This window comes from Sapajus apella, unplaced genomic scaffold (genome assembly GCF_009761245.1).
Source record: "Sapajus apella isolate SASKATOON/1434 unplaced genomic scaffold, GSC_monkey_1.0 scaffold119, whole genome shotgun sequence".
Lineage (NCBI taxonomy): Eukaryota > Metazoa > Chordata > Mammalia > Primates > Cebidae > Sapajus > Sapajus apella.
Window position 1 is genome coordinate 2,066,099 of NW_022437059.1, and position 26,289 is coordinate 2,092,387.

At 48.0% G+C, this 26,289-nt stretch overlaps 1 protein-coding gene and 2 long non-coding RNA genes across 5 annotated transcripts in view; 2 read left to right on the forward strand and 1 right to left on the reverse strand.

The window, feature by feature from the left end:
* Positions 1–17,719, forward strand: part of LOC116538375 — a 19,855-nt gene extending 2,136 nt beyond the window's left edge. The window contains exon 2 of the long non-coding RNA XR_004263625.1: positions 16,602–17,719. This is a non-coding gene — a long non-coding RNA (uncharacterized LOC116538375). The remainder of the gene's footprint in view (positions 1–16,601) is intronic.
* Positions 1–26,289, forward strand: part of KIRREL1 (kirre like nephrin family adhesion molecule 1) — a 108,728-nt gene that overhangs the window by 27,069 nt on the left and 55,370 nt on the right. The gene's annotated exons all lie outside the window — the stretch shown is intronic.
* On the reverse strand, positions 7,441–26,104 carry LOC116538373. The gene is made up of 3 exons (XR_004263623.1): positions 26,093–26,104; positions 16,762–16,768; positions 7,441–7,525 (listed from the first exon to the last, which is right to left on the reverse strand). It is a non-coding gene; the product is annotated as an uncharacterized LOC116538373 (long non-coding RNA).

Below are 26,289 nucleotides of genomic sequence, written 5' to 3' on the forward strand. Positions count from 1 at the left end.
CTGGGCGTAGTGGTGTGTGCCTGTAATCCCAGGTACTCGGGAACCTGAGGCAGGAGAATTGCTTGAACCCGGGAGGAGGAGGTTGCAGTGAGCTAAGATTGCACCACTGCACTCCAGCCTGGGCAACAGAGTAAGACGCCATCTCAAAAAACCAAAAATAATAAAAAATAAATTTTCTGAGAAAGAAAATAGGTTTTTTTTTTTTTATTTTTCTGTTTTTTCTTTTTTTTTTTTAAAAAAAAAACTTCTTTCCTAACTACTTACAAGGAAAAAAAAAAGGCAGCCCTCCCTTTCAATCTTTCAGTCCTTTTGCCTAGAAGACAAAAGATCCTTCAGAATTAGAGAGGAAGACGGAAAAGAAAAAAAAAAAAGATTCCAGTTAAAAATCTTAAAAATCTTCATCAGGGTCAAAAACCTGACAGAAAAGCTTTGTTTGAAGGGAATGTGAAGGGGGAGGAGGCGGGAACTAGCAACCGGCAACTCTCAACCTCAAAAGGCAAATATCTTGAGAGTTGAAGGAAATCTGGAGATAGTGAACACTCCCATTGAAGTAGTGGAATAGCTTTGATTTCCTTTTTAACCGGAGAGTCTTGTCCTTTTGAGGCCAGTAGAATATGCTGAGAGGAAGAATTGGGGGGGTGGAAAGCATGGGGAAGCAGGAAACTGCCATTTAAATTTCCCCCTGGGTCAGAATTGTCAGGAGTTAGGATGACTGCAAAGAAGGCCTAGGCCTGAAGCCTCAGGCCCAGTGCACCACGGCTCCCGGCCTGGTACTTGCCAGAAACGGAACCAAGCAGAGAGTAGGCAGAGTCAGGATGCAGGGGGAGGGCCGTGATGAAGAAAGCTGGTGATGGTGAGGATGGCGAAGCCCCAGGAGAGACCCGTGGGCAGGTAGGAGGCAGCTGGCAGCATGGCCCTGGAGCCAGGAGGCATCAGAGGGTGAGATGGTGCCAACCTGGGAATGCAGTGTGGTGTGTAGGGAAGTAAGGTTCCAACTGGTCAGCTCCTCTAGGACTTTAAGCAGAAAAGACCCAGATATGTCCCTTGATTGGAGGAAGGGTGAAAGCAAAAAGTAGCATGGGCCATTATTGAAAGGGTGTCAAGAACGAAACTGCTAGAATGAGGAAGCAAACATAAAGCTGGACATCCAGACAAGGGGGAACCCTGGAAAAAGAAGGGAAGGGTAAAGAGGGCAGGACCCATCACTCCCTAGGCCTCCTTCCCGGGGTGTCGTCTGACGGAGGGTCAGTGGGCCAGTGTGAGAACTGTCTGTGGCAAGTGTTTAAATCCCAGGCTGCTTTTTGACCCAGCACCTGGTATCCAGCCATCGATTGATGTGTCATGAGAGAAGATGAACCGATTTTATCATTAGCCTGAACAAAACATAATTAGGAAGAGAAATTTGCTTCTGCTGTTGTGTTTGCTGCAGCAAAGTTACATAAGGCTCATTCGGATGACTTGGGAACACCTTCCCTATTTCTGTTCCCGTGTCCCAGACTTGAACCAAGTTAATAGAGGCCCAGATCCTCCAATCTGCCTTCTAGAAGTTCCCAAGACAGACATGCGCTCAAGGAGCAGATCTAAGACCGCCAGCCTACAGCAGACAGGGAACAAGGGCACACATCGAATAAGCCGGTGTACTGTCATGATGAACAAGTGGACAAGGGGGAGAAAAGGGAGAAGGGGCGAGAGAGAGGAGCAGACTGGAAGGGAAGGCATAAAGAGCTGAGGCAGAGCTCGACTCCTGTGATGTTAGAGGAAGGGAAGGTGAAAAAAAAGGCATTGAATTAGTCAGACAATTTCAGAAGGACAAGATGGATTCTGGAAGGAATTAACTCTGTTACGTCCTGTACTAGTATTACTACACTCGGGCAGAGGAACGGATTTGGAGCGTTTTGGCAGACACTCTTTGGGTGATGAGAGGGGGAGGTGGGAGGGCATGCATGGCTGTTGGGGTGATTCTATGGGGGTTGCATTTGGGCTGAATGTTAAGGCCACAGACACATCCCAGGCTGAGCTCCACGCTGACCCCTTAGACTGAGGCTTTCACTCAGGGCACTTAACTTGGGTGGAGGGAGGCAGGAGTGGAAACTCCAGGCCTAATTGCTAGGTCTCTCTCAGCTCTTCCAGGGAGCACGGGGCAGGAAATTCCTCAAATTCCAGGCTCGTAGGATCATTGCTGAGCTTAACCGCAGAGCAAGAGAAAGGCAGGAGAGGCAGAGAGCTGCCTTCTCTCCATCTTTTTTTCCCCTTGCAATTTTAAAGCTGCAGCAAATTCGAAGGGTTTGGAGGGGCTGGTGGCTATGCGAGAGGCCCCAAACATAAACCCTCCCCCAACCCTGATAAAGAAAGTCCCAAGTCTGGGAATCCCAGAGAAATTAACCCTGAATTGAGTAAGTTTGAAGTCAAAAATAGACTGCTGTGGCCTGGGATAAGCATCTTTCCCAGGGTGAATTTTTTTAGTTCCTCGGAATAGCTAGTGGAAAGGAGCTTGGTTTAGGAGAACCTCAGAAAGCATTGACTGTCTTGCTGAAATAAATGATGGCTGTGCAGAGAGCACATCGGAAGGGGTCTTGGGAAGCATTTCCTTCTGCTCTGAGGGTGAAACCAGGGAGGTCTCCCCCTTTCTGAGCTTCCCTCCCAGAGCAACTGGTCAGGATATCCCGGCCATCACCTCCGGGAAGATGGTGCTCCCTGGACAGCCCATACATTTTGTCACCTCCGTACTGCTCCATCAGTCACAACAACCCCGCTTCCCACCCTCTACTCCCTGACATCTGGAATTGCCTTCAAGATGCGCCCCCATGCCACTCTCTTAAGGCAGTCTTCTCAACTCTCCCTGAAGAATGAACTGTCCTTTCTTTGGGGCTTCCAAAGGAAATTGCTTTGAAATTCCAAAAGATTGTCTATTCTGTTTTAATCCTAGTGGGTTGTTTAGCTCCTGCACTAGACTATAATGCTACTTGTGGATAGGCACTATGACCTGTTTATATTTGTAACTTCCATCTCTTACCTCTTTTCCCCAGCATATAGCAGAGTGACTGCCACACAGTAAATCCACCCCCCCCCCAAAAAAAAAGCTGTTGAGTGAATATCCCAGTTATTTGAGTGTGGATTATCCACTTGGTAGATCCCTATAATTAATGTTTAATTCAAAGTCTAGTTTCTCTTCCAGCTCAGCTCCTCGTACTATCATTTAATATGTGCTCAGAGAATGCAAACAGTTTTTAAATATTATCTTTAGTACAACATAATTAGGTGCTGCTAAAAATTCATTATCATGCTTTCCAAAGCCAAAAAGAAATGACTTTTGTATCATCCACTCCACTGCCCTTCCTCAGTGGTGTGGACAACTGAGACATAAACATTTTCATCGTAATTGATGATAAGACCACCTTAAAGGGCAGCGGGATTTATTGGGTCCCAGGAGGAAGAGGCAGTGGCCCACATCCTGTGTAATTCTTTCTTCTGCAGTTGCTAAACTCCTTGGATTTGCACAGAGCACTTAGAGCTGACGGTCCCACCCTCAGCAGCAACCTAACACTGGCCAGTGCGGGCTGGCATTAGGGAAGTATCTCCACCAAAACCTCAAAAATTCACAGGCAAAAATGCTGTATCCTAGGGCTCTTAAGTTTCTTCTTGATGAAATTATAAAATCCTTTTAGTTCTTCTTCAGACCTATTTGTCCCTCTTTGGTTATCAGGATTCTTTTCTGGCGACCAGGAGAGATTCTTTCACTGCACGACACTGCAGATTCTCCACCAAAAAAGCAGAGCTCAGCTGGCTGCGTGATGCCAAAATGACTCCTTGCTTTGGCTAATTCAGCCAAGGGGTGAAAGTATCATGGTGTTATGGAAGGAGCCCTGTTCGAGGCATCACTCTCATCTTAGTTTCATTCCTGATTCTGCTACTAATGAGCTGTGTGGCTTTGAACAGGTTGCTTAACCTCTCTGGGTTTTGGTAATCATAACCCCTAACGTGGAAGTTGGGCTAGGGAAAAGCGGAGGCTCTTTTTAGTTATAACTCTGTGTACATCTGTAATTGAGGTTAAGAAGAAATGTGCATACACATGACTTTTGACTGAGTGCTGTTTACTTTCTATAACAGTTTACGGGATATATATAAAGTTATATTTTCTGCCTCCCTCCCTTTCCTGGGGAAGACTGAACGGGCCCTAGAGGCTCTGTGGGTGTGGCAGCTGTGGTGGGTTTTAGAAAAGGGGTTTTTCTTGGTCCCTTCTGTTCACTTGTAAGATTTCAGAAGAAAATTGTGCCTGTACTTATCAGGATAAACCTGAGCAGCTGCAGAGAAATGTAATGCAACCTGAGGTGTTAAGTACTGAAGGGACAGGAAATAATACTGGGTGCGGTTATGGATGGTGCCGGCTTGGCCAGGCTTCCTTAAAGAGGTGAATCTGGAGCAGGGCTCAGCGGGAGGAGACATGGCATGGATTGCAAGAAAGAAATCCACTCCAGGTGTGTGGGTGGGTGCGGTTGGGGTGGGGCTTGGTGGGTAGTTATTAAAGCCTTATGCACCTGGATTCTTAGTAGGCAGCTATTGTGGGTTCTGGAGAAGTGGGTCAACATAATGAAGTTTGAGGCTGCATTCTGATTTCTGGGCACATAAAAGTGGGGGAGGCATGAAGCAAGGAGGATGCTGAAAGGGCCATTATCATCCAAATGAGACCGGTGGGATGTAAAGGATAAGAGCATTGAAAATATCCCGAGAAAGAGAGTCTCAGAATTATTTCTACTGGGGCATTTAACTTGTGCGAGACACCTACTATGTTCTGGGACACAGGTTCTGGAAAGGACCTTAGAGGTGCTCTGTTCTATGAATTATGAAACTGAAGATCAGAGAGGGGATGAGAACTGCCCATCACCACCCAGCGGATTCTGACAGAGGCTGGTCTAGAAGCCCTGATTCCTGACTCCCACTCCACTGTTCTTTCCGCTACAGCTAAAAACCACCCATATTCTTTGACTTCACTTTCCCTATTGAATTTACATCTAGTGCCAAAGGGGCACCACTGGGTACACCCAGGACCCTTACTATAGATGTGCTTCCCACCGTGGTTAACAGTTAGGAACTGCCCCAGATCCTTTGCCAGCCGCTGAAATCCAGGCCCTGAGATTTAAACTCCCCAAACAGCCTCCAGAAGAGATTGCATAATAACTTAATCAGAAGGGCGGGAGAGAGAGGGTCCAAGTGTTCAGGCAAGTACCGCTCTGCCGGCTCCTCTCCACATCTGCATCTGCAGGCCTTCTGCTAAAGTGCCAGGCCCTAGCCCATTTCCAGCCCCTTCCTCCTGCCCTCTCCTACCTGCTGATACTCAGTGTTCGTGCCAATGAAGAGAGACCTGGGATTAAGTCCAGGAGCAACCGGTGGGCCCCTCCTGGATGATGTCAGGGGCCACGGGTGTCTTCTGAAGTTCTTTTTGGAGCCCTATGTGGCCCCGTTCTCTCCTCTACACAGGCTTCGCCTGCAGCCATGAAGCAGGCCACACGAATGTGAAGGCCATGGCTCGGAAGGTTATGTCTTTTACTTTGGGCCTTGGAAAGGGCAAAAAGTGCCAGTTGTGTTCCTAGGCATCATTCCAGGTCCCCTTTTCCTTTGGGAGTGATGGAGAATAGCAGGTAGAGAGCTGCCCCTCCCACCCCCCGTGGAATGGGCCATGCCTTATCATTCTTGTCTACGAAAAACCTCCCTCACCCTCTTATTGATGCTGAGGGCTCTGTAGTTTTAGACAGTCAATAGCGTGTTTTCATTTCAGTTAGTTTCAATTCAGCAAGCATTTATTGAGTGCCAGGCACTGTTCAGTGCTGGGGAAACAGAGATGAATACAATATGGTTACTTGCCGCCAGTTAAGTAAATTTTCACTTAAGAACAATAATACCAGTCTCAAATATAGCACACAGACAGACTACAAGAGAAAGTATTTTGAAGTAGCGCATAAGAGGCGTAATTACAGGAGTCCTTCCGTCAGACGGGACCATCAATTCTCCATTCTCGGTTTAAAAGACAGCCTGGTACCAGGGAAAGAGCACAAGAAGGGGGATCGGGAGATTTGCGTGTCTTCTCCCAGCCTTGCCATTAAAACTCTAGGTGCACTGGGCAAATCATTTCACTGCTCTAACATTCAGTGTCCTAACTCTAAATTGAGATGGGATTAAGTAATTTCTTCGATCTCTTCCAGCTTTAAGATGGAGTCAGTCCAGGGCAACTTCCTGAAAGAAGTGCAATTTCAGGAACTGCTTGGAAAGTGGGAAGGAAACATTAAATTATTGTGCTGCAGAAGGTGTCGTGTTGTCAGATATCTTGGTAAAATGAAGAAATGAAGATAGGACTGTGTGGTAGCGGAAGGGGATGGAAGAGACACAGGGTTTTTGCTGTTTGTTTTTTTTTAAGACGGGGTCTTGGTCTGTTGCCCAGGCTGTATGCAGTGGTGCCATCTCTGCTCACTGCAACCTCTGCCCCCTGGGTTCCAGCGATTTTTCTGCCTCTCTAGCAGCTGGGACTATAGGTGTACACCACCACACCTGGCTAATTTTTGTATCTTCAGTAGAGATGGGTTTTCACCATGTTGGCCAGGCTGGTCTCGAACTCCTGACCTCAGGTGATCCATCTGCCTCGGCCTCCCAAAGTGGCTGGGATTGCAGTCATGAGCCACCATCCCTGGCCGAGACACAGGGTTTTGAACAGGCATTGTGAACAGGTAGTGTAGGAAGTGGTAGGTGAGGATGAGGGTGGGAGGATGAGGGTGGGAAGGTCCTTGGACCCAGTTGTAGAAGGTGATACCTGAAAACATAATGGCTTACAGAGGAGAACTTGAAACAGACCTGGCAAAGGGGATCCTGGTGTTTTCCCTCTGTCCCTTCCTCAACCCAGCTCCCCAGGATCCACCCTGACCTCAGAATTAAAGGCAGCTCAGCCCAGTGGCATTTTTAGAACGGGTTAGGGTGTGACAAAACCAAATTAAGTAACTCCTCAGAAGTCGGGACTTCTTGCTCTAAACTGAGGAAACCAGACCAAAAAAAGGGATCCTCCCTTCCGATTTCCTCAGCCACGGCTGTGGGCAGCCCAGGTGTGTGGCCAGCACACACCCTGTCACCGAGGGACCCATAGGCACTCCTACACAAAGCCTGTCCCTTTGTAGCTGCCTCCTCTGGGTGGAGAAAGCCTCTTTGCTTTTCTTCTGACTCTGCAAACTGACCTATCACCAGGTCTCAGCTTCTGGACTAACGCACGGATCGAAGGCAGGGGAGGACTTGGGATGAGAAAAGTCAGATGTGTCCTCCCCATGGTCCCCTGTTCTCTCTTCCAACCAGGAAAGGGAAAGGATGCATGCACCGATTTCTTTCTGGGTGCCGAAGACACGGAGTGGGAGAACCACAGGCCCTGGTAGGCAAAGGAATGAAGAGGAACGGAGTAAGAAAAGGGGACAGAGAAAACTCGGGGACACGACAGAGAAAGGAGAGCTGGAACAAACAGAGCAGAGGCCAGAGGTGAAGTGAAGGAGCAGGACTGAGGAGGGACAAAGGCAAAGGGTGCCCCAGGGAGAAGGCCGGCCAGAGGCCAGAGGCAGGATCTGCGAAGGAAACCCAGGAGAGAGGTGGGGGTGGGGGACTGCCGGAAAGTGGTCCGGAGAGGAACGGGGAAGGAAAGTCCAGAAGCAAGCACAGCCAGAGAGAGAAGACAGGGGACAAACAGCAAGACCAGGCCAGGCAGGGAGAGATGCAGCTGAGAGCAGCACCGAAGAGGAGACGCAGAGGCCAGAGGGTGAGAGGATGGGAGAGGGAATAGGAGCAAAGGCGATGGAGAGGAGAGGGCAAGCAGAAGAGGCAGAACCCGGGGAGGGAGCTGCAGAAGAGGCAGCATGGCTGGTTTAATGAGCCGCTCTTCTCTCCCCCTGCCCAGGAGAGGCGGCTGCTAATTATGTCTTCATCCTCCCCAGGCAGGAGGAGGTCAGGAGGTCTGAAGAAATGCCCTCCCCCAGCAGAAGGGCTGGGGGAAGGAGGGTGGAGGGAGTGGGGCTGGGGCAGGAGTAAGTAGGAGTGCTGAGCTGGCTGGGCACCAGATGGGGCCTCTGCCCTGGTTCCTGCGGGCCTCTCTTACTGCCTGCCCTGGTGGGGTAGTGGGAGGGGCACACCTATTTGACTTGGCATTCTGGCACTGCCTTCCTCTTGGCTAAGTCATAAGAAGGCCAAAGGCTGAGTGAGAAGCAAAGAAGGAGCTGCAGGCTGGGGTACCTCCTCCCTGGCACCTTCATGGGGCCTTTTTCTCTGCCCCGTATTTCTGTCTGGTACTGATGCTTTGCCTCTGAATCTCAGAGGCACAGAAAGCAAACCAGGGGAAGGTGAAATTAGCCTCTGGTCGACCTGGCTTCTTCCCTGTTCCTGTCCTGCTGGGTAATGTGGAGAAGCTAGGTCTAGTGTATCTTCACTGTAGACCTGCTTATCCGGGCTCACTGACTGAGCATCCTCTAGGCCCGGTGGAGAACACCCCACTGTTAACCTCATGGGAACATGCAGGAGATGGGGACAGCGGACTTAGAGAAATACAAGGAAATGGGACGCTATGTGGAAAAGTGGAAACAGCATGGGTTTGGAAGGGAGACATACTTGGTTACCGTCCCAGCTCTGACACTTACTAGGTCTTGGGCAAGTGTCCAAGCACCAGTCGCGATATTAACTAACCAAGGGCCAGATACCCTTGTAAGTGATATTACTTCATTGGATCCTCACAATGATCCTATGAGGCAGGAATTTTATCATCCCCATTTTACAGAACAAGAGTCAGTCACAGAGAAGTAACTTGTCCAATCTCACAGCTACGATGCGACAGAGCAGCTGGGATTGGAGTCAGACAGTTGGTCCTGGAGACCATGCTCCAAATCTCCATGCTCCAAAGCAGAAGGAAAAAAAGCAAGCCCTTTTTCCTCTGCTCTGCACCCCCCACGCCCCATAATAGTAAACACAGAAGACTTCTGTGACCAAATGTGTGAGGTTTTCCCTGCACTTCAAGCAAGCAGTCAGTCCTCTAGCAGACATGGGCTGGGTGTCCTTCAATTCGACCCTGACACTGTCTACCTGGAGGTAGCATCGGATCCCCCAGGTGGAAAGCTCAGTCCCGCAAGACCGTCACCCACTTCCAATGTCAGTCGCAAGCCCCCCACGGTATTACCTGTGCTTTTGACTGACTGGCTATAAATGGGTGTTCCCAAGACCTCATCCTGGGGCTTTATTACTTTTCTCTAGTGGCTCACAGAGGTAGGAAACACGTTTACTAGTTTATTATCAAAGGATAGTAGAAAGGATATAGATTTTTTTTCTCTTTTTTATTTATTTAATTTAATTTATTTATTTAAGATGAGATTTCACCATATTGGTCAGGCTGGTCTCGAACTCCTGACCTAAGGTGATCTGCCCGCCTCAGCCTCTCAAAGAGCTGGGATTACAGGCGTGAGCCACCACGCCCGGCTGAAAGGATACAGATAAAGAGATGCATGCACAGAGCCAGGCACGTGGGAAGGATCGTGGAGCTTCCATGCCTTCTGCGGGCATGCTACCCTCCAGTAACCTCCATGTATTCAGCTACCTGGAAGATCTCAGAATCCTGTCCTTCTGGGGCTTATGAAGGCTTCGTTACATAGGCATGATTGATTAAACCATTGCTTGTTGGTGATCAGCTTAGCCTTCAGCCCCTCTTCTCTCCCTAGAGGCTGGGTTATGGAGCTGAAGGTCCCAACCCTCTAATCCTGCCTTGGTTTGTCTGGTGAACGCCTCCCATCCTGAAGCTACCCAGGGCCTGCCAGCCACCAGTCAGTTCATTAGCATACAAAAAGACACTTAACGCTTGGGAGATTCCAAGGTCTTTAGGAGTGCATGCCAAGAGCCAGGACCAAATGTGTATTTCACCAAGGCTTTCTCAGAAAGACACAGGTGTGTGGGGAAAATCAGATCAGCTGAAAGCACTGGGTGCATAGTAGGTCCTACATGTTTGTGTTTCTCAAAGTAAAGCGGTAGATGTTAAATTACCTTGTGAGTAGCATAGCCAGGAAGCTCCCAGCAAGGACAAATAACTTCTTATTAGGGTGCCTGGAGAAGGATTGACCTTCAGGAAGAATTAATAGGATTTCAGTCTTAGGGATAATGCAGGGGCAGCCCCAGGGAAGGAATGATAATCTAGAGACCTCTTCAAAAAAGACCCACACACCTATTTCCCCATTACACTTCCCTGCAGGTTTTAATAGTGTTGTTTCCCATCACCGCCCCCCTCCCAAACAACTCCTCCCTCACTCTCCCACCCTACCATGTCCCTGAGGTAGGGCCTGCTCATTCCTGTCCCCAGGCTTGGAACATGCCACTATCTGCCTGAATGTCCTCTCTTTCTCCACAACTAACCTTGACCTTCACCTCCTGCAAAAGCAGCTGCAGTGATCTGCAGGAACTGTGACTTTATTAGCCTTGTCTGCCTGCTCAGGGCCTGATAGACACCTGGATCCTCAGGGCGTACCGTTGCATGGTAATTTACACTAGTTCCTCCATCACTTGAACAAGCCCTCCCTAATGTTGGGGAGTGTTTAGCTGTGTGATGTGTCCCATCCGGAATGGCTAGAGAAGGGTTAATGCAACTTAAATGAAATTTAGGGAGAATTTGGGCTGCTTCTTTCCTCTTTCGTTGTTCCCAAAGCTGGATGCAAATTCTGCTTTAAATTGTAGCAACTAGCTTTTGCAAGGATCTCTGGAGTATTCATTCCATTTGCGATGCTGTACCAGGCCTTATTCGAGGCACAGGGGCTATGGTTTCCACTGAGGATGGAAAGCCCAGGAGACATTTTCCTGGTGTGAAGCCCTGGGATGCTTCCACATCTTCAGGGTTTGCTCAGTTGTTATTTTTTCATTTATTTTTTCTACTTTTTTAACTCAGGTAACTGAAAATTGCACAGTACTTTTCAGTTGACTAGGGATTCACAGTCTTTTTATTTAATTTTCACTACAGCCTTGTGAAGTAGGTATTATGATGTCCATTTTATAGGTGCACAAGCTAATAACTGAGAGGCTAATTCTCTTGCTCTGAATCTAGGTAGAACCAGATACAGTCAGGATGTAGAACTTGACATTTCTTCAGATATTAATGTATATTCCACTGCACAACACTGTCTGGTGAAAATTACCCTACCTAGAGGGCTCTTAGCCCTTTAAGTTAGAATAAATGACCTTTATCTTTGTGGTCATCTGCCCAAACCTTTATTAAACACATAATTGCTTCTGGCTCAGTGTGGATGTAGTATAAAGAGGTATGTGTGGTCCAGCCCCTGCCCTCTGGGGCCTGCAGTCTAAGCCAGAGGCACTGACATGGATAAACCTGTACAGGGCATGTACAGCAGAATGAAAACAATAACCCGTCGTGAATCAACAGCAAAGTATTTACAAGACTGTGCAAGGCAAGGGTAGGCGCGTTTCCAGGGTAGGACAGAAGGAACAACTCTTGCCAGGTGCTGGGGCAGATCTCCACAGTGCCAGACCACAGCTATCTTCAATAGCTGCCCTAAGTCTCTCTCCCTGTTGCTGTAACAAAAACCTATGTGTGTGTATGTGTGTGTGTGTGTGTGTGTGCGCGCGCGCCCATGTGCGCGCACGCATGAATGTATGTGCATATATGCACATACGTATAATGCACATAAAATATGTATACTTTTTAAACACTATTCTTCAGGCTGCCAGTGCACAATTGGGTTGGTTAGAAGGTGAACAGTTATGGGAGTCTTATATTTAGATAATGATGGAGAAACTTGTAGCCCTCCTGCAGCAGTAGAGTGAAAGTTATTCTCCTCCAGTATACATCAAGTTTATCTCTTAACACTGAGCTTTTATGAGATGGAATGAGCACATGTAATATAGGAGAGAGAGAGAGAGGCAAATAGCAACTCCGAAATCAGAGAGATACGAACTTTAATCCTCAACCTGCCAATGTTCAGTCACAATTGTGACATTGTACAATTTCTCTGAGCTTGCTGAGCCTCAGTTGCCTCTCATCCAATGGGGAAAATTATCTGTGCCTTGCAGGGCAGTTCAGAGAATTAAATGAGGTTGTGTAAGTGAAGTACTTGATAACCAAAGGCTTAATATATTTTTGTTAAATTTTTAATTTTGTATTTTTAGTAGGTAATGTACATAGTACAAAATATAAAAACCACAGAAGGATGAATCGTGAAAATAACTCTCTCTCCCATCATTCTCTTCAAGCCACCATTTCTCTTAACCTTAACTATTTTGGTCCTTACAAAATCCCTGTGTATAAAGCAGGGCAGGGTTTTTGATTTTTATTTCTCAGTATGGAAACTGAAGCCCAGAGAGATTAAATGGTTACCTAAAGTTACCCACATGAAAGTGCTGGGCCTAGAGCCCACGTCTTCCCATTAGTACCCCAGCTTGTTGTATTTCATGTTTCACACTAGAAGACATGGTCAGAGATGGATTCCAGGCTGCTGAATCTTGTGACTTTGGGACCATAGGCTCTTTTGAGAATCTTATGAAAGTTATGGATGCTTTCTTTCTCACCCTAACATACACGCCATTCAGACTTGCATGTATTTTAGATGGTTTCTCAACCACTAGAAGTTCAAAAGTCTAAACCATCCTAATGCCTTTGTGTCTTCATCAGGGTTTTAGCTCTGTGGGACTTATCTGGAGAGCAGCGGCGTGTGCTCAGTGACCTGTAAATCAAATCTGCTCCCCAGGGTTCTGGAGTCAGGACCCTGGAGTTGTGGGCTGGACCACACGTATCTCTTTATACTACATCCACACTGAGTGAGATGCAATTATGTGTTTGATAAAGGTTTGAGCAGATAACCATGAAGAGAGTAATAGCACAAAGTTCTGGAGTCAGAAGATGTGGGTTCTACTCCAGGCCATGGCATGTCTTAGTTTTGTGACCTTGAGTGCATCCGTTAATTTCTCTGAGCTTCGTTTGCTTTGTCTGTTAAATGGGGTTCGTATTCTTTGTCCTCAGGAGCTGTGGACTAACATTTATAAAGTCATTCTGCAAACTGAAATTACAAATAAATCTAAGATATTATTTCTCCCCGCAAGACCTGGAGCAGATGAAAAAACCAGAAAGAAGTCTCATACCTGGAATTTCATCCAGTAGCTGGAGTACCTGCCCTGCATGGTAGAGGCTGTCCAGCCATGTACCCCCTTTCTGGATTTGGTACCCAGAGTCGAGCTCCCCAGGACTAGGCATGAGTGCTGATTTATGTTGCATTGAGCATCCCGTTATCCAATCTCAGCTCCATCTGCTTGTCCTGGTCTAAAGTGGGTGATAATCCCATTGTTAAGACATGTCTCATTAAGAAGTCTCTAAGACGGAGCCAACAAACAGCCCAGCAGCATCAAGGCTGCTGCCTAGGAAAGAGTTCCCCCCCATCCCCGTTCATTAATGATTATGGGAGGTTTTATTCCCCCCAACAAAAGTGTTAATTAGACATCGTTCGGAACAGGGATATTACACAAATGAATTAAACTCAAACCAATCAACAAGCCAGCTCTGTGTTTCAGGTTCCCTGAACGAGAAGGGAATTGAAGGCTGTGATGGGAAACAAATGGTAGGGTGTCTTCCCTAATATCAAATAATAAGTAGGAAGGCGGCCTGCGTTTCTAGCCCTCCTCTGTCTTCTTATGCCCTTCTTTCTCCCCTCCCTTCCCTACACACACACACACACACGCACACGCACACGCACAAGTGCACACGCATGCACGCGCACACGCACGCACACACACATGCACTACCATGAGGCTTGGAGAGTTAGGGTTCCATTCTTGTGGCTGAAACTGGCTGGGACCGCCCAGTGGTACTTCTCAGGTGCCCTCTAGGCTCAGGGGCTGAGTGGGATGGAAGGGAGTCAGAAGGGCCCAATTCCAATCCCCCTCCGTCACTCACCACCCTCCTCATCAGAGAATAGTGTGTGTAATGCCAAGGAGTTCACAGGGATGCAGTAGGCACTCAAGTGTTGAGTCCGAATGGCTGGGCGACTTTTGGAAGCATTCTGTGCCCTGGCAGCAAATTCCTGAGGCTGATTGCCCCCTGTGGGGAGAGTGGGAAGAACTGGAGGGAGTTTTAGTCCTTGTCTTTTGAGGGATCCCAGTTGCTCAGAGGGATAGATTATAAAAGATTGAAAAGTCTTCTAAACATGGACAAATGAAGCCAGTGCAGTGGCTCACACCTATAATTCCAGAACTTTGGGAGGCAGGAGAAGTGCTTGAACCTACAAATTGGAGACTAGCCTGGGCAACATGGCGTGAGACCATCTCTACAAAACAGAAAAAAAATTAGCCAGGTGTGGTGGGGCACACCCTCAGCCCCGGCTACTTGGGAGGCTGAGGTGGAGGGATCGCTTGAGCCTAGGGACTGAGGCTGCAGCTGTGATCGCACAATTGCACTCCAGCCTGGGCAACAGAGCCAGATCCTGCAAGTGAGAAAAAGGAAAAAAAAAAAAAAACATGTAAATGAGAACAAGATAGGGCAAAATTAAGTATTAACAACTTGATGTATGGCTGTATGGCAGGGTTGAGAAGTCAGGGGCGGGGATTCTCATCATTTCCACCAGCCTGGGAGATGCTGGAGAGGATGAGGAGGAGCTGGGCCTGTCTGGCCGAAGCAGGAAGTTCGGGCTTGGGAGCCGGGAGAGGAGGTTGGGGTAATGAGAGGCTGGCTGTGTGTGGACTCCCTGAGGGAGAGGCTGACGTTCCCCTAGCGTCTCTTTCCTGGGAACATAGTAGGTGCTTGAATGCATGTATGAAGTTGGCTTCTATGCAAATGGGCTGTAAGGGAACTTGTCGCTGGGATTAGTAGGAGTCAGAAGGTAATTGAAGGCAGAATTAAAAAACTTATTTTTCTTGGGAACAGGATGCAGAGGGTGGAAGTGTGGAAAAGGAAGTCCGTTCAGAGGCCTCCCTGCAGGTCGGAGAAGAGATGAGCTGTCGATATCGCTTCCTTTAACTCCATATCAGTGTGTCCGCAGGCTAAGAACCGCCTCCCCCCACCTCCCACCTTTCACTGCTTGTCCCCGGGCTCCTTATAAATCATCCCCAGCCTGGGATAGGGGATCCCACTTTTCTATTTTCTATTTTTTTTTTTTTTTTAAGATGAAGTCCTGCTCTGTCACCCAGGCTGGAGTGCAGTGGCACGATCTGACCAGCCTGGCTAACATGGTGAAACCATGTCTCTACTAAAAACACAAAAATTAGCCAGGTGTGGTGGTGCATGCCTGTAATTCCAGCTACTCGGGAGGCTGGGGCAGGAGAATTACTTGAACCTAGGAGGTGGAGGGTACAGTGAGCTAAGACCGTGCCACTGCACTCCAGTCTGGGAGACAAAGCCAGACTCCATCGGAAAAAAAAAAAAAAAAATAAAAGGAAATGAAGTTTTTCTTCATCCTTCTCCTCTTTGATTTTAGATGCCTCAGTTTCCCATAGATTCCCCTTTCCCAATTTTCATTATATTTTATGTCCAAGTACTTGACATTCCTTATATCCCTGGAACCCGAGCTTCAGTGGGATTCTGAGCATGACCAAAATTGAAGGACGTTGTTTCCTAGTCTCTGTTACCCGGTTACCTGGACCTTTTACTTTGTCATGTGACCTAGTGAAAGAGAGTGTGTATTAGGAGTTAGATGTGGGTTCAAGTTCATAATCTCTCGCCAGCTGTGAGACTTTAGGAAAGTCAGGAAACTCACATTCAGCTTCCCAGGACTGAGTTCTTGTGTGGCTGAAAAAGTTAATGTAAAAGTGATTTGTGAATTGCAAGCTGTTCATCAAACATACGGGAGTATTATTTCTTGCTAATTCCATCTTAGCACAGTTACTTAGGCAATAGGGGTTAAGGGACAGGAGACTTTGGTGATCTACGACTTTGGCAGCTAGGGTAGCCATACTTTTGGATAAGGTGGGACCATCTAGTTATTACTGAAAAATCACACATTGATTTCTCATGCTACCAGATATAAAGGTGTATTATGTTTCCATTAAAGAAATTGAGGCAAGCTAGAAAAACAAACATTTAAATTCTCTCTCTGTTTTCTAACAAACATCTATACTGAAATGATTGTGTGTGTTCATGTGTGTGTGTGTTTGTGTATTTATTTTTGCCATTGTTCTGTTTTTCTTACCTCCTTTTCTTCCACCTCTTTGGGTATGTATTTTATCTTGGAATCTGGGAATTGAAGCGGGAACTGGTAGGAGCCATTCCCCTTGCCCCCTGGCTAGGTAGCTGTTCAGGCTCCCTCGCTGCCTCTTTTAAGAGATCAATTACTTACCATCCGTCAGTTTCTTTTATCTTTTGGAAGGAAACCTGTTTAGAACAGCCCCCTTGGGACTAGGGCCCCAGGCGGTGAGTGTAGTAGAGAAGTGAGGTCCAGATGCTGTATGCTGATGTACAGTTGGAACTGTACTCAGGAGCCCGACAGCAAGGACTGCAGAGAGCTTTCCCCCCGTCTCTGTGAACTTTCTTCCATCAGCAGAGGGTCCAAGGTATCAGGATAATGACAAGACCCTGCCCTGAACAGTAGAAGCATAGATACAGAGAAAGGAGAGAAATCAAGGGGGAGACAATTAATATATTATGAGTGCCTACTCTGCATGAGACACTGCTAGATATTCTATTTACTGTTGACCCATTTAATTTAATTCTTATGGAGCCCTGTTAAATAAGAATTACTAACCCTGTGTTCTAGATGGGATGTTAAGGCTCAGAAAAGGGACGGAGGAGCTGGAATTCAAACCCAGGACTGTGTGATCCCTAGCAGTCCCCGATCTGCCGGGGCTTCAGAGAACCACTCCGATGGAGACAGGCCATGCCCCTGCTACATGGTGACCATGTGGCTAATAACAGTAATTGAAAGCTTGGGTGATTTTAGCCACAGTCCATGTACTAGTAGCAGTCGTGTCAATAATTTGGGAGGAATATACCTCTGCCCCTTAGAAAGGCATTTACCTCCCCAGAGTCTCAGAAACCTACAGAGCCCTACAGAACTACAGTGCCAAGGGGATCTGGTATTTCCAGGGGTGGATTTACGCATTGACAGAACTTACCGTCAGCCTTCAATTCTCAACAAATGCAGAGAACCATAGTGTGGACAGATACTTTCCTAAACCGACAGTCAAAACCCAGGGATACTGAGGATAACTAGAAGTGTTGTGGTTTGTTTGTGTTTTGATACAGAAGGGACCTTGGGCCTTGGCATCACAATGCATATACACTATGGTGCAAATGGCGCCCCCTGGAGCACAGAATCAGAGTACAGAATTTCCATTTATTTATTCATTTATTTTCTTATTACTGTTCCACAGTTATTTTCTGGTTGTAACTTATTCAGATAAATACTGCAATGAACTTGTAGCACCAAGTGGACAGATCAGCTGGTGGCGTTGGCCATGGTAGATAGTTTAGCTAGTTTAGGTGGTTTAGGGAGGTAAACTAAGGTGGAGAATGTGCAGCTTTTTTGGCAGACTGGACCATAAGGGGATATACTTGATGCTTCAGTAATAGAAGGCAGTCCACTGTGTAACCTGTATTTACAAATGGGCAAAGGACATGGAGAATGAGAGCAATCCAAGAGTGCTCCTGGACCTTTCCAGGTTTTGGCAGGACCTGCAAGGAGAGCGGCAAGGTTCCTGGAGGAGGATGGTGTAAGTTCTCTTGAAGCAGCCACAATCCGGGAAAGAGAGGCAGCTTGATGGAGCAGATAAACATCCCGTGGACCGCGATGCTTGGTGCAAGCTTGATCAGTGCTGATGTCACTGGTGCTGATGTCACTGGTGCTGATGTCCTCCAGTCTACCCAAAGGGCTTGGGCTGGGTTATACCTGAGGCCTCCTGATGCTTATGGCTTTCATATTTTCTGGCTTGAAGTGGGGGAAAGAGAGGGCAGTTTGGGGTGGACAGGAGGCTGTCTGGAGAAGGAAGACTGGAAGAGCAGACCGATGAGGGCCGCCAGACAGAAGTGAGGATGGCTGATGGCTGGCCTGTGGGTTTTAATTTGCCGGAGGAGCCTTGGTGAGCAGGTCTGCAGAAGGAGTCTTGGACTTCGATGGAGCCTGGGGTGGGACAGCCTCAGTGGGGCGCTTCAAGGCCTCCCATGTCTCCTTTGGTTCTCCTATGGTAAAGAAATCCCAGAGGCTGCTATGGTCCCATGGGTGTCATGCAGCTGTGAGTTCAGGTTTGGAGTCCTGGACACCTGGGTCCAAGTCCCCCTGTTGTCACGACTAGCATTGGACCTTGGCCTAGTTGCTTCATCCCTCTAGGCTTGTTGAAAGGGTCAACTGGCCGGGCGCAGTGGCTCACACCTGTAATTCCAGCACTTTGGGAGGCCGAGGGTGGGATCACGAGGTCAGGAGTTCGAGACCAGCCTGGCAAATATGGTGAAACCCTGTCTCTACCAAAAATACAAAGGTTAGCTGGGCATGGTGGCACGTGTCTGTAGTCTTAGCTGCTCAGGAGGCTGAGGCAGGAAAATGGCTTGAACATGGGAGGCAGAGGTTGCAGTGAGCCGAGATCACACCACTGCACTCCAGCCTGGGCAACAGAGTAAGACTCCGTCTCAAAAAAAAAAAAAAGAAGAAGAGGGTCAATCACACCTACTTCTCAGGGTGTCATGAGCATTAAGTGAATCAATGTCTATAAAACAGCAGAGTGCCTGGCTTATATACATGTTCAATATATGACCATTATTTTAATTACTATTAGCATCAATTCCTTCCAAACCCTGTTTGTAGCTCCCTCCTCCAGGAAGCGTTCTCTGATTAGGCTCACAGGACTCCAGTTGCTCCTATACACTATACCCGGGCTCTTGCAGCCTCCCTTTGGGGTTCCCAGGTAGCTGTTGGCCTGTTGTCCTGAGTGTCCTAGGAACATGGTCTTCAGGGTGGGGGCCTGTCTCCTTGTCTCCCCAGATCTTGCCTCATGGCCCATTGCAGATTCTGGCCCACAGGGCACTGGGCTGAGACCAGGGTGCCTGATGGATGGACTTTCTGCGACTCATACCTATTTCCTCCCCAGGAATCAATCCCAGGCCCAATGTCAGCTAGACACGGGGCAGGACCAGCCTGCCAGCGGCTCAGTAGCTCTCGCTAAGTTAGGATCTGGCTCTGTGCCCACAAACCTTCCTGGGAAGCTCGTCTCAGGCCTGCCACCCATCTGCCTGGCTGATGAGGGAGGGAGGTCAGCTATTTCTTCCTGCTGGAGAAATAGAGGTCCTTGTGGTGGCTCCATCCATTCTCCCCATGTGTGAGCTGAGTCCTGTGCATTCATCCGTCTAGTTCTCAATTCGGCAAATGTTTACCGAGGCTTCCACTCTGTGCCCTGCACTGCGCTGGTCCCTGAGGGCCCAGTAGGGGCCGCTGTAATGAGACCGTGCCCTCGTAGCTGGAGGGGGTCAGTCAGTGGTGGGGGGAGTGGGCAGAGGACAACAGCAAGTAAACAAGAACATATGGACTATGAATGAGTGCTATGATGTTAAAGATGAAACAGACCAGCATGAAAAAAACTGATGTCTTCCAGTCCTTTTACAGCTGTCTCTTCCTTTTTTTTTTTTTTTTTTGGAGGCAGTGTCTCATTATGTTGTCTGGGCTGGTCTTAAACTCCTGGCCTCAAACAATTCTTGTCTTTGCCTCCCTGCCCCCCCGCCCTCTGCAAAAAAAGCACTGAGATTACAGGTGTGATCCACTGTGCCCAGCCATTGTCTCTTCCTCTTTTAAGGAATGCTGCCTCGTGTGTAGTAGGAGAGATTATTCTTAGCACTGAGAGATCTCACAAACCGAACACTGAACACAAACAGGGTTCCAATGGGTCTGGGGAAAAATTCTGTGTCATGTCAGAGAAACAGTAGACTTGCCCACTAGGGACTTTGTTTCATTCATGCCTATAACTTCAGAATCCAGAATAGTGGTACGTAGTAGGTCTTCGATAAATATTGATTGGCTCCAGAGGGCTAAACTAGGATGAATGGATGTGAACACTGCAGAGAGGCAGAGTTCCACAGACAATAAAGAACACCTTTTTAATAGCTGTAGCTGTCAGCAGATAGAAAGGGCTGCTTCATGAGGCAGTGAGCCCTGCAGCCCGGGAGGGTTCAGGAAGAGCCAGGCTGACCGCATGCTGGGCACGCTGGACCGGAGACTTCCGATTGAGAGGAAGGTTGGACAAGGTGACCGCCGTTGTCCCTTCCAACACTAAAGGCTCTGCCATTTCAGCACCACCCCTTCCCAGGCCCAGCCTGCCTGATTTTGCATCATAAATGCCCGGACTTTGCTGACAAAGCCTGTGTCTTGCTTGCCATAGAATTGTCTGCGAAGAGGCGCCCTGACTGCTCAGCAGTGAAAGGGAAAATCACTTGGAAATATACTTCCCTTTATTGACCCTGCAGCTCTGCCCTCATTTTATTTTTCTGTATCAAATTGCCAACAGTAAAATTGCTGGATACACGGCATGTGTTGTTTGCTTCCTTTATGGCCCCTCGTTCCCACCAGTTGGCCAGTGGAGAAAACAATTAGTGGTATTGGCTCGAGTCTCAGGCTGGAGGACACGAAAGCAGCAAGGGCTGAGTGGGATGTGAGAGCTGGGCAAGCTGGGGCGACCGGAGGGCCGGGATGCGTCCCACCCGACAGCCCGCACCTATTCATCAAGCCAGCTTTTCCCCAGTCACGCCAATGGTTCCTGAACCTTCTGTCCTGCAGGGACGACCTCTTTGCCTGAGCACAGTTCTTTCCTTTTCCTCTGCACTCCTTCATGTCTCCTGTCGGGCCTGCGATGTAAATATAGTCTGGTCATGTATTGATTGTCTGTTTCTAGGCCTTCTTTCCAAATGGCCTAGATGTTTCTACCTGTGTTGCCGTATCGGTCTCAGGGGGAGGTCCCAGAAGGCAGAGAGCATGTCTGTCTTGTTCTTTGTAGGGAACCGTTCTTGTCACCTCTGGGCGTTGTTGTTATGTTTTTTGGTTTGTTTTGATGTGTTTGGCTTTTTGTTTTTTGGCAACCATGCCATCTCCTTGTGGGCTGTTGATCTGCTTACAAAGCAGAGCTCTGAAGAGAGGAGGCAGTTGATCACAAGGGGTTCTCCAGTAGAGAGCATGAGACTGGGCCTCCCTTGAGTATTTTTCCTCTGGACAAATTGTTGCTTTCCTTCATTATTGCTCATGTTTAGGGGGACAACATAATCCTCAGTTTGTTCATTCATTCATTCACTCATTCACCCATGCATTCACTCACTTGTTTGTGTAATTAACCGCAGTTATTGAGGCCCTTGCATAAGACCATTCCTGGGCTTGACCTCCAGGAGGTAGATGTAAGTAAGAACCAGCCTCTGACCACACATCTAACAGGGGAAACAGACATGTAGACCGAGAAATGCCGTAAAGCATAGCAAGCAAGTCCTATAAGAGAGGTCAGAGACATGGAGAAGAAAAAGCTGGGACTTTAGAGTCAGACAGACCAGGGTTGAAATTCTGACCCCAGCTTTTATGGCTTTTATACCTACTCCAGCAAAGGTTTGATGAAAGATAACATCCATCTTCCAAGACTGATGTGAGGGAGAATTAAATTAGATAATACATAGTCAACACTCTATAAATATGGATTCTTCCTCTCCATCGTCTAGGAGAATATAAAAGGAGTTACTCACTTCACCTAAGCAAGTTAGGAGGGCTTCACAGTGGAGGTGGTTTTTGAACTTGATTTTATAACACAGAGAACAGTTTTCTTTCTTTTTTTTCTTTTTTGTGGAGAACGGGGTCTCGTTATATTGCCCAGGCAGGCCTTGAACTCCTGGGCTCAAGCTATCCTCCCACTTCTGCCTCCCTAAGAGCTGGGATTATAGGTGTGAGCCACAGTGCCCAGCCAGAGAACAGTTTTCTAGGTGAAAATGGAGGGGGAAACATTTCAGAAAATGGGAACAGGCGTTTCCTTAATATCAACCCTAGTAAGGAAAAGGCTGATCTGTTCAGGGCTGGAGATGTGCTAAGGTGGTATTTGGCGGGGATGCTGAATTTAAGGTGGAAAGAAAGTTGGGAACCTTGTTATGAAGGGCTTTGGGTGTCCAGCTGAGGATTTTGAATGTTATTATCAACAACAAGGATATAATGGAGGTTTTTAAGCAGTAGGTGATGTGAATCATTTTTTTGTTTTAGGATAACTCTGGGTTGGGGGGCAGGGCATGTGTGGAAGTAGAAATGGAACAGGGGAGGGAGAGCAGGTAGATGTGTGTCCAGAAGAGACTACAAGCTGTCATGCAACAAACATTTATTGAGCAGCTATTATGTGCCAGACGCTCCACTGAACATTTGGAATCCAAAGATGAATTGAATAGGATCCCTGGGATAGACAGATAAATAGAGAACACAATAAACTGTGGGAAGAGTTGTGCTAGAGGGAAGAACAGGTCCTGTAGAGGCCTTAGGGAGGGTCAGCTAATAAAAGATGCTGTGGACAAGGCCACTCATTCATCCACATAGGTGTGCATACATCTCACAACTCCCATGTGCCACTCACAGACACCTTCATAAGGTGGTCCTGGTCTTGAAATTATCCACGAGGGAAAGAATATACATTTGGACCAAGGGAGGGACAATTTAGGGGAGGTAGGATTTAATTCAAAGAAGTATTCTGGAGTTGGAATTGACCATCAATTTGAGATAAGGATTAAGGGAGAGGAAGGGATCCAGGCTCCTAACAGTCCCTCTGGAGGTGCTGAGGCTTGAGTGCCTAAGGGGAAAGGAGAACCAGCAGAGAAGCTAATGGGAATGACTAGAAACCTGAGGGACCCCTGCCCTCTGAGCCTCACTTCTCCTTGCCTTAGAACCTAACCCAGAGGGGGTGACATCTCTCCACCCTCCCCTGGGCTTTCCCACCTCTCTCTTCAGATTCCTATCTCAGTCCTTTCGCAGAACCAGGTTCAAATCTCAGCCCCCTTACCTACTATGTGTGTAACGGTGAATAAGTCTCCCTCTGGTTTGTGGGGTGGTGGAATGGGGGTGCTTTGCACCCTGTAAAACCCTAGGCTGATGCTAGAACTTTAACTGTCATCATTGCAGGCAGCAGGCTGGCTTGGGTGGAGTGGAAGGGCATGGATTTGGTGAGCTAGAGATGGCGAGGAGGGTTAGGTAGTTGGTCTGGTTCAGAGATTCTTTCTGAGGAAGGAGGTGAGAGGAACAAAGTGGACCGCAGAAGTTCAAGGGCCGTCACAGGAACTCAGAGAACTTGCTGCATTGCCCGAGCACTTCCAGAGCTCAGAGAACATTGTTATGTTGCCCCGAGCACTTTCAAAGCTCATGATGTCAGAGCTCAGAGAACATTGTTATGTTGCCCCGAGCACTTTCAAAGCTCATGATGTCAGAGGGAGGGACAGGAGATGAAGGGAGCTCCTTCAGCACCAGAGTGAGTCAGGCCCAGGGCTGTGAGTGGCTGCGTGGTATGGGCCTTCTCCACATCACGAGCGTGTGTGTGTGTGTGTGTGTGTGTGTGTGTGTGTGTGTGTGTGTGTGTTTGACTCAGACCTGGTAACTAAATAAGGTTTCCAGGTGAACGTGAAGGTAAGGGGGACCCAGCCTAGATGCTCAGGGCCTCCTATTGCTTCGGTTTTCGTTGGGAGACAGCTGAATATTTGGAAGGAATCTTTGACATGAGCCCAGAAGTATTTGCTTCTTTGGCTACGCTATTACCTCATTCTCTGTTACCTGAGCCTCAGTTTCCACGTGAGTAATATGGGATACCAGTCCCTCCCTTGCAGAGCTACTATGAGCTGAGGTGAGATTATGGAAGCAGAGTTCCACGCTGCCTTAACACTAGCCAGGGTTTACTGAGTGTCAGGCGCTGGTCTGTGTACCTTACAGATGCATATTGCCTCATTAAAATCTTCACCACAACCTGAGGTAGGTACCAAGATTCCCCAGTTTTGTAGATGAGAAAGTGGATGCATAGACTGACTGCTCTGGTCTGTGCTCTAGACCACCTGCGGCACCCTCCCGGTGTTACTAGCTATGCCTTGTAAGTTAGGATTGTCCTTCATCATGAGGGTGGGTGCTCCAACACCTCCTGCAAGGGAGCAGTGATGGAGAGTCGGAGAAGCTGCGAGCAGAATGGACCGTGAGCTCCACACTGTGAGAGGCTACGGATGGGAAAAGAGAGTGGATGGAAAGCTCCTGAAAACTGAAAATGGTGACGTAAGCATGGGATATTGTGGTCCCGGCCAGCGCCTCATTCCCCGGTTATGGAAAGAGTAGAGTAAGAATGCTGACTCCAGGCCACCCCTCCTCCATTCCTGCTCAGATGTGCTCAGCCCTCGCAGCTGCACGCCTCCCTTCCCCCAACCTGTGGCCTCCACCCCAGGCGGGATCAGATATGGCCTTTGTCTTTCTGCCTGGCTGCTCCCTTTCAGGGATAAAGGCCTCTGTGTCTGGGAACACTGATAGTTCAGGGGAGCTTGAGGGACAGCTTTGGGAAGTCAGACAGGACTCCCAAAATAAACGCCTTTCCTCTCCACCCAGTGGCCGCAGCTCCCCATTACCCTCCGCTAGGCTGGGTACCCCATTACCATGAGTTCTGGGGGCTATGGAGAAGGCCTCTGCTTTCTTGGGTCCCTGCTTAGGGGGAAAGGGGGAAACAGGAGAAAAATGTGCCTTCCTGGAGAGGCACTGGGGGTGGGGGTGCGGCGGTGGTGGGCGGTGCCATCCATGGCAGGGAGCTGTGAACAGCAGCGTCGTGGTGAGGCTCCCTCCCCGCTCTCTCCATGTGCTCCCACCAAGACCAGCCATGGTCTCAGCAGTGCCAAGAGGCGGTGGGGGCTCCTGACCGCCCATGCCGGGTTGGGAGGTGGCGGTTTCCATGAGGACATCATGTACTTCCTGCCAGGGGAAGACAGGTACTAACTATTCTCTTGCTTAAATTAAGGTAAGCTGAGAATCATGGTGTGGAGGACAAAAAGACTAATGCAATTTTATGTCATTTTATTATCAAAATTATTACTAATGGCTACTGTTCACATGGCATTTACTGTGGCTAAACAATTTACATTCTTTAGTTCATCTAATCTTTACAGTCATGTTTTATAGATGAAGAAACTGAGGCTCAGACGGGTTACTTCACTTATCCCTGGTGACATTACCATTGAGGCAATGCCACAGTGAGATGAGGGTCACGCCCTTTGTAAAACCCTAGGCTGATGCTAGGACATTAATGCCGAAAAGACCCCATGTTGAACCCTGTTTTTCCAGCTTCACCCTGCAAATTACTAGCTTTATGACATTAGGCAAATTATTTAATTACTCTTAGCCTCCACATTTCCATCTGTAAAATGTGGTTAATAATAATATTATCCTCTTTTTTTTTTTTTTTTGAGACAGAATCTTGTTCTGTTGCCAGGCACCAGGCTGGAGTTCAGTGGTGCGATCTCGGCTCACTGCAACCTCCGCCTCCTGGGTTCAACCAATTCTCCTGCCTCAGCCTCCCAAGTAGATGGGACTACATGTGTGCACCACCATGCCCAGCTAATTTTTGTGTTTTTAGTAGAGACAGGTTTTCACCATGTTGGCCAGGTGGTCTCGATCTCTTGACCTCATGATCTGCCCGCCTCAGCCTCCCAAAGTGCTGGGATTACAGGCGTGAGCCACCGTGCCCTGTCGAATAATAAGAAATGTTAATGGCGGGTGTTGAGGATTCAGTGAGGCAATCCACATAAAAGAACGAGCTTGGTGTTTTGGACATTCACTCATTCATTTAGATGTGAACTAGATGTCAGCCACATGCAGGGACTGTGCTGCATGCTAGATATGCAAAGGTGAGCCACTGGACATGGCCCCTGCCTTGTGAACACAGCAATCTCTGCAAGCCATGGTGGGCGCCAGCTATAAGAAGCATTACGTAAAAGGCAGTTATAAAAAAGTGGCAGAAGAAGGTGAGCCTTCTTCTGTCCACCTCCAAAGCCAGGTCGGGCTTATACAAAGTCCTACATCTGGAAGGGGACAGTCATGTGTACTGACTGAGAGGTCCATGCCCAGAGAGTGCTTCCCTCCTCCCTGGACACTCACTTGAATGAGAAGTGGACGAACTGGACTTCCCTAATGGAGGACAGTGGTGAAGCTTCCAGAAATTATAACAGATTCATTTATTTCTTCACCATTTTTAAAGCATTAGGCATTTTTTTGTTTGTTTTGAGACAGTCTGGCTCTGTTGCCCAGACTGGAGTGCAGTGGCACAAAATCAGCTCACTGCAACCTCTGGCTCTTGGGTTCAAGGGATTCT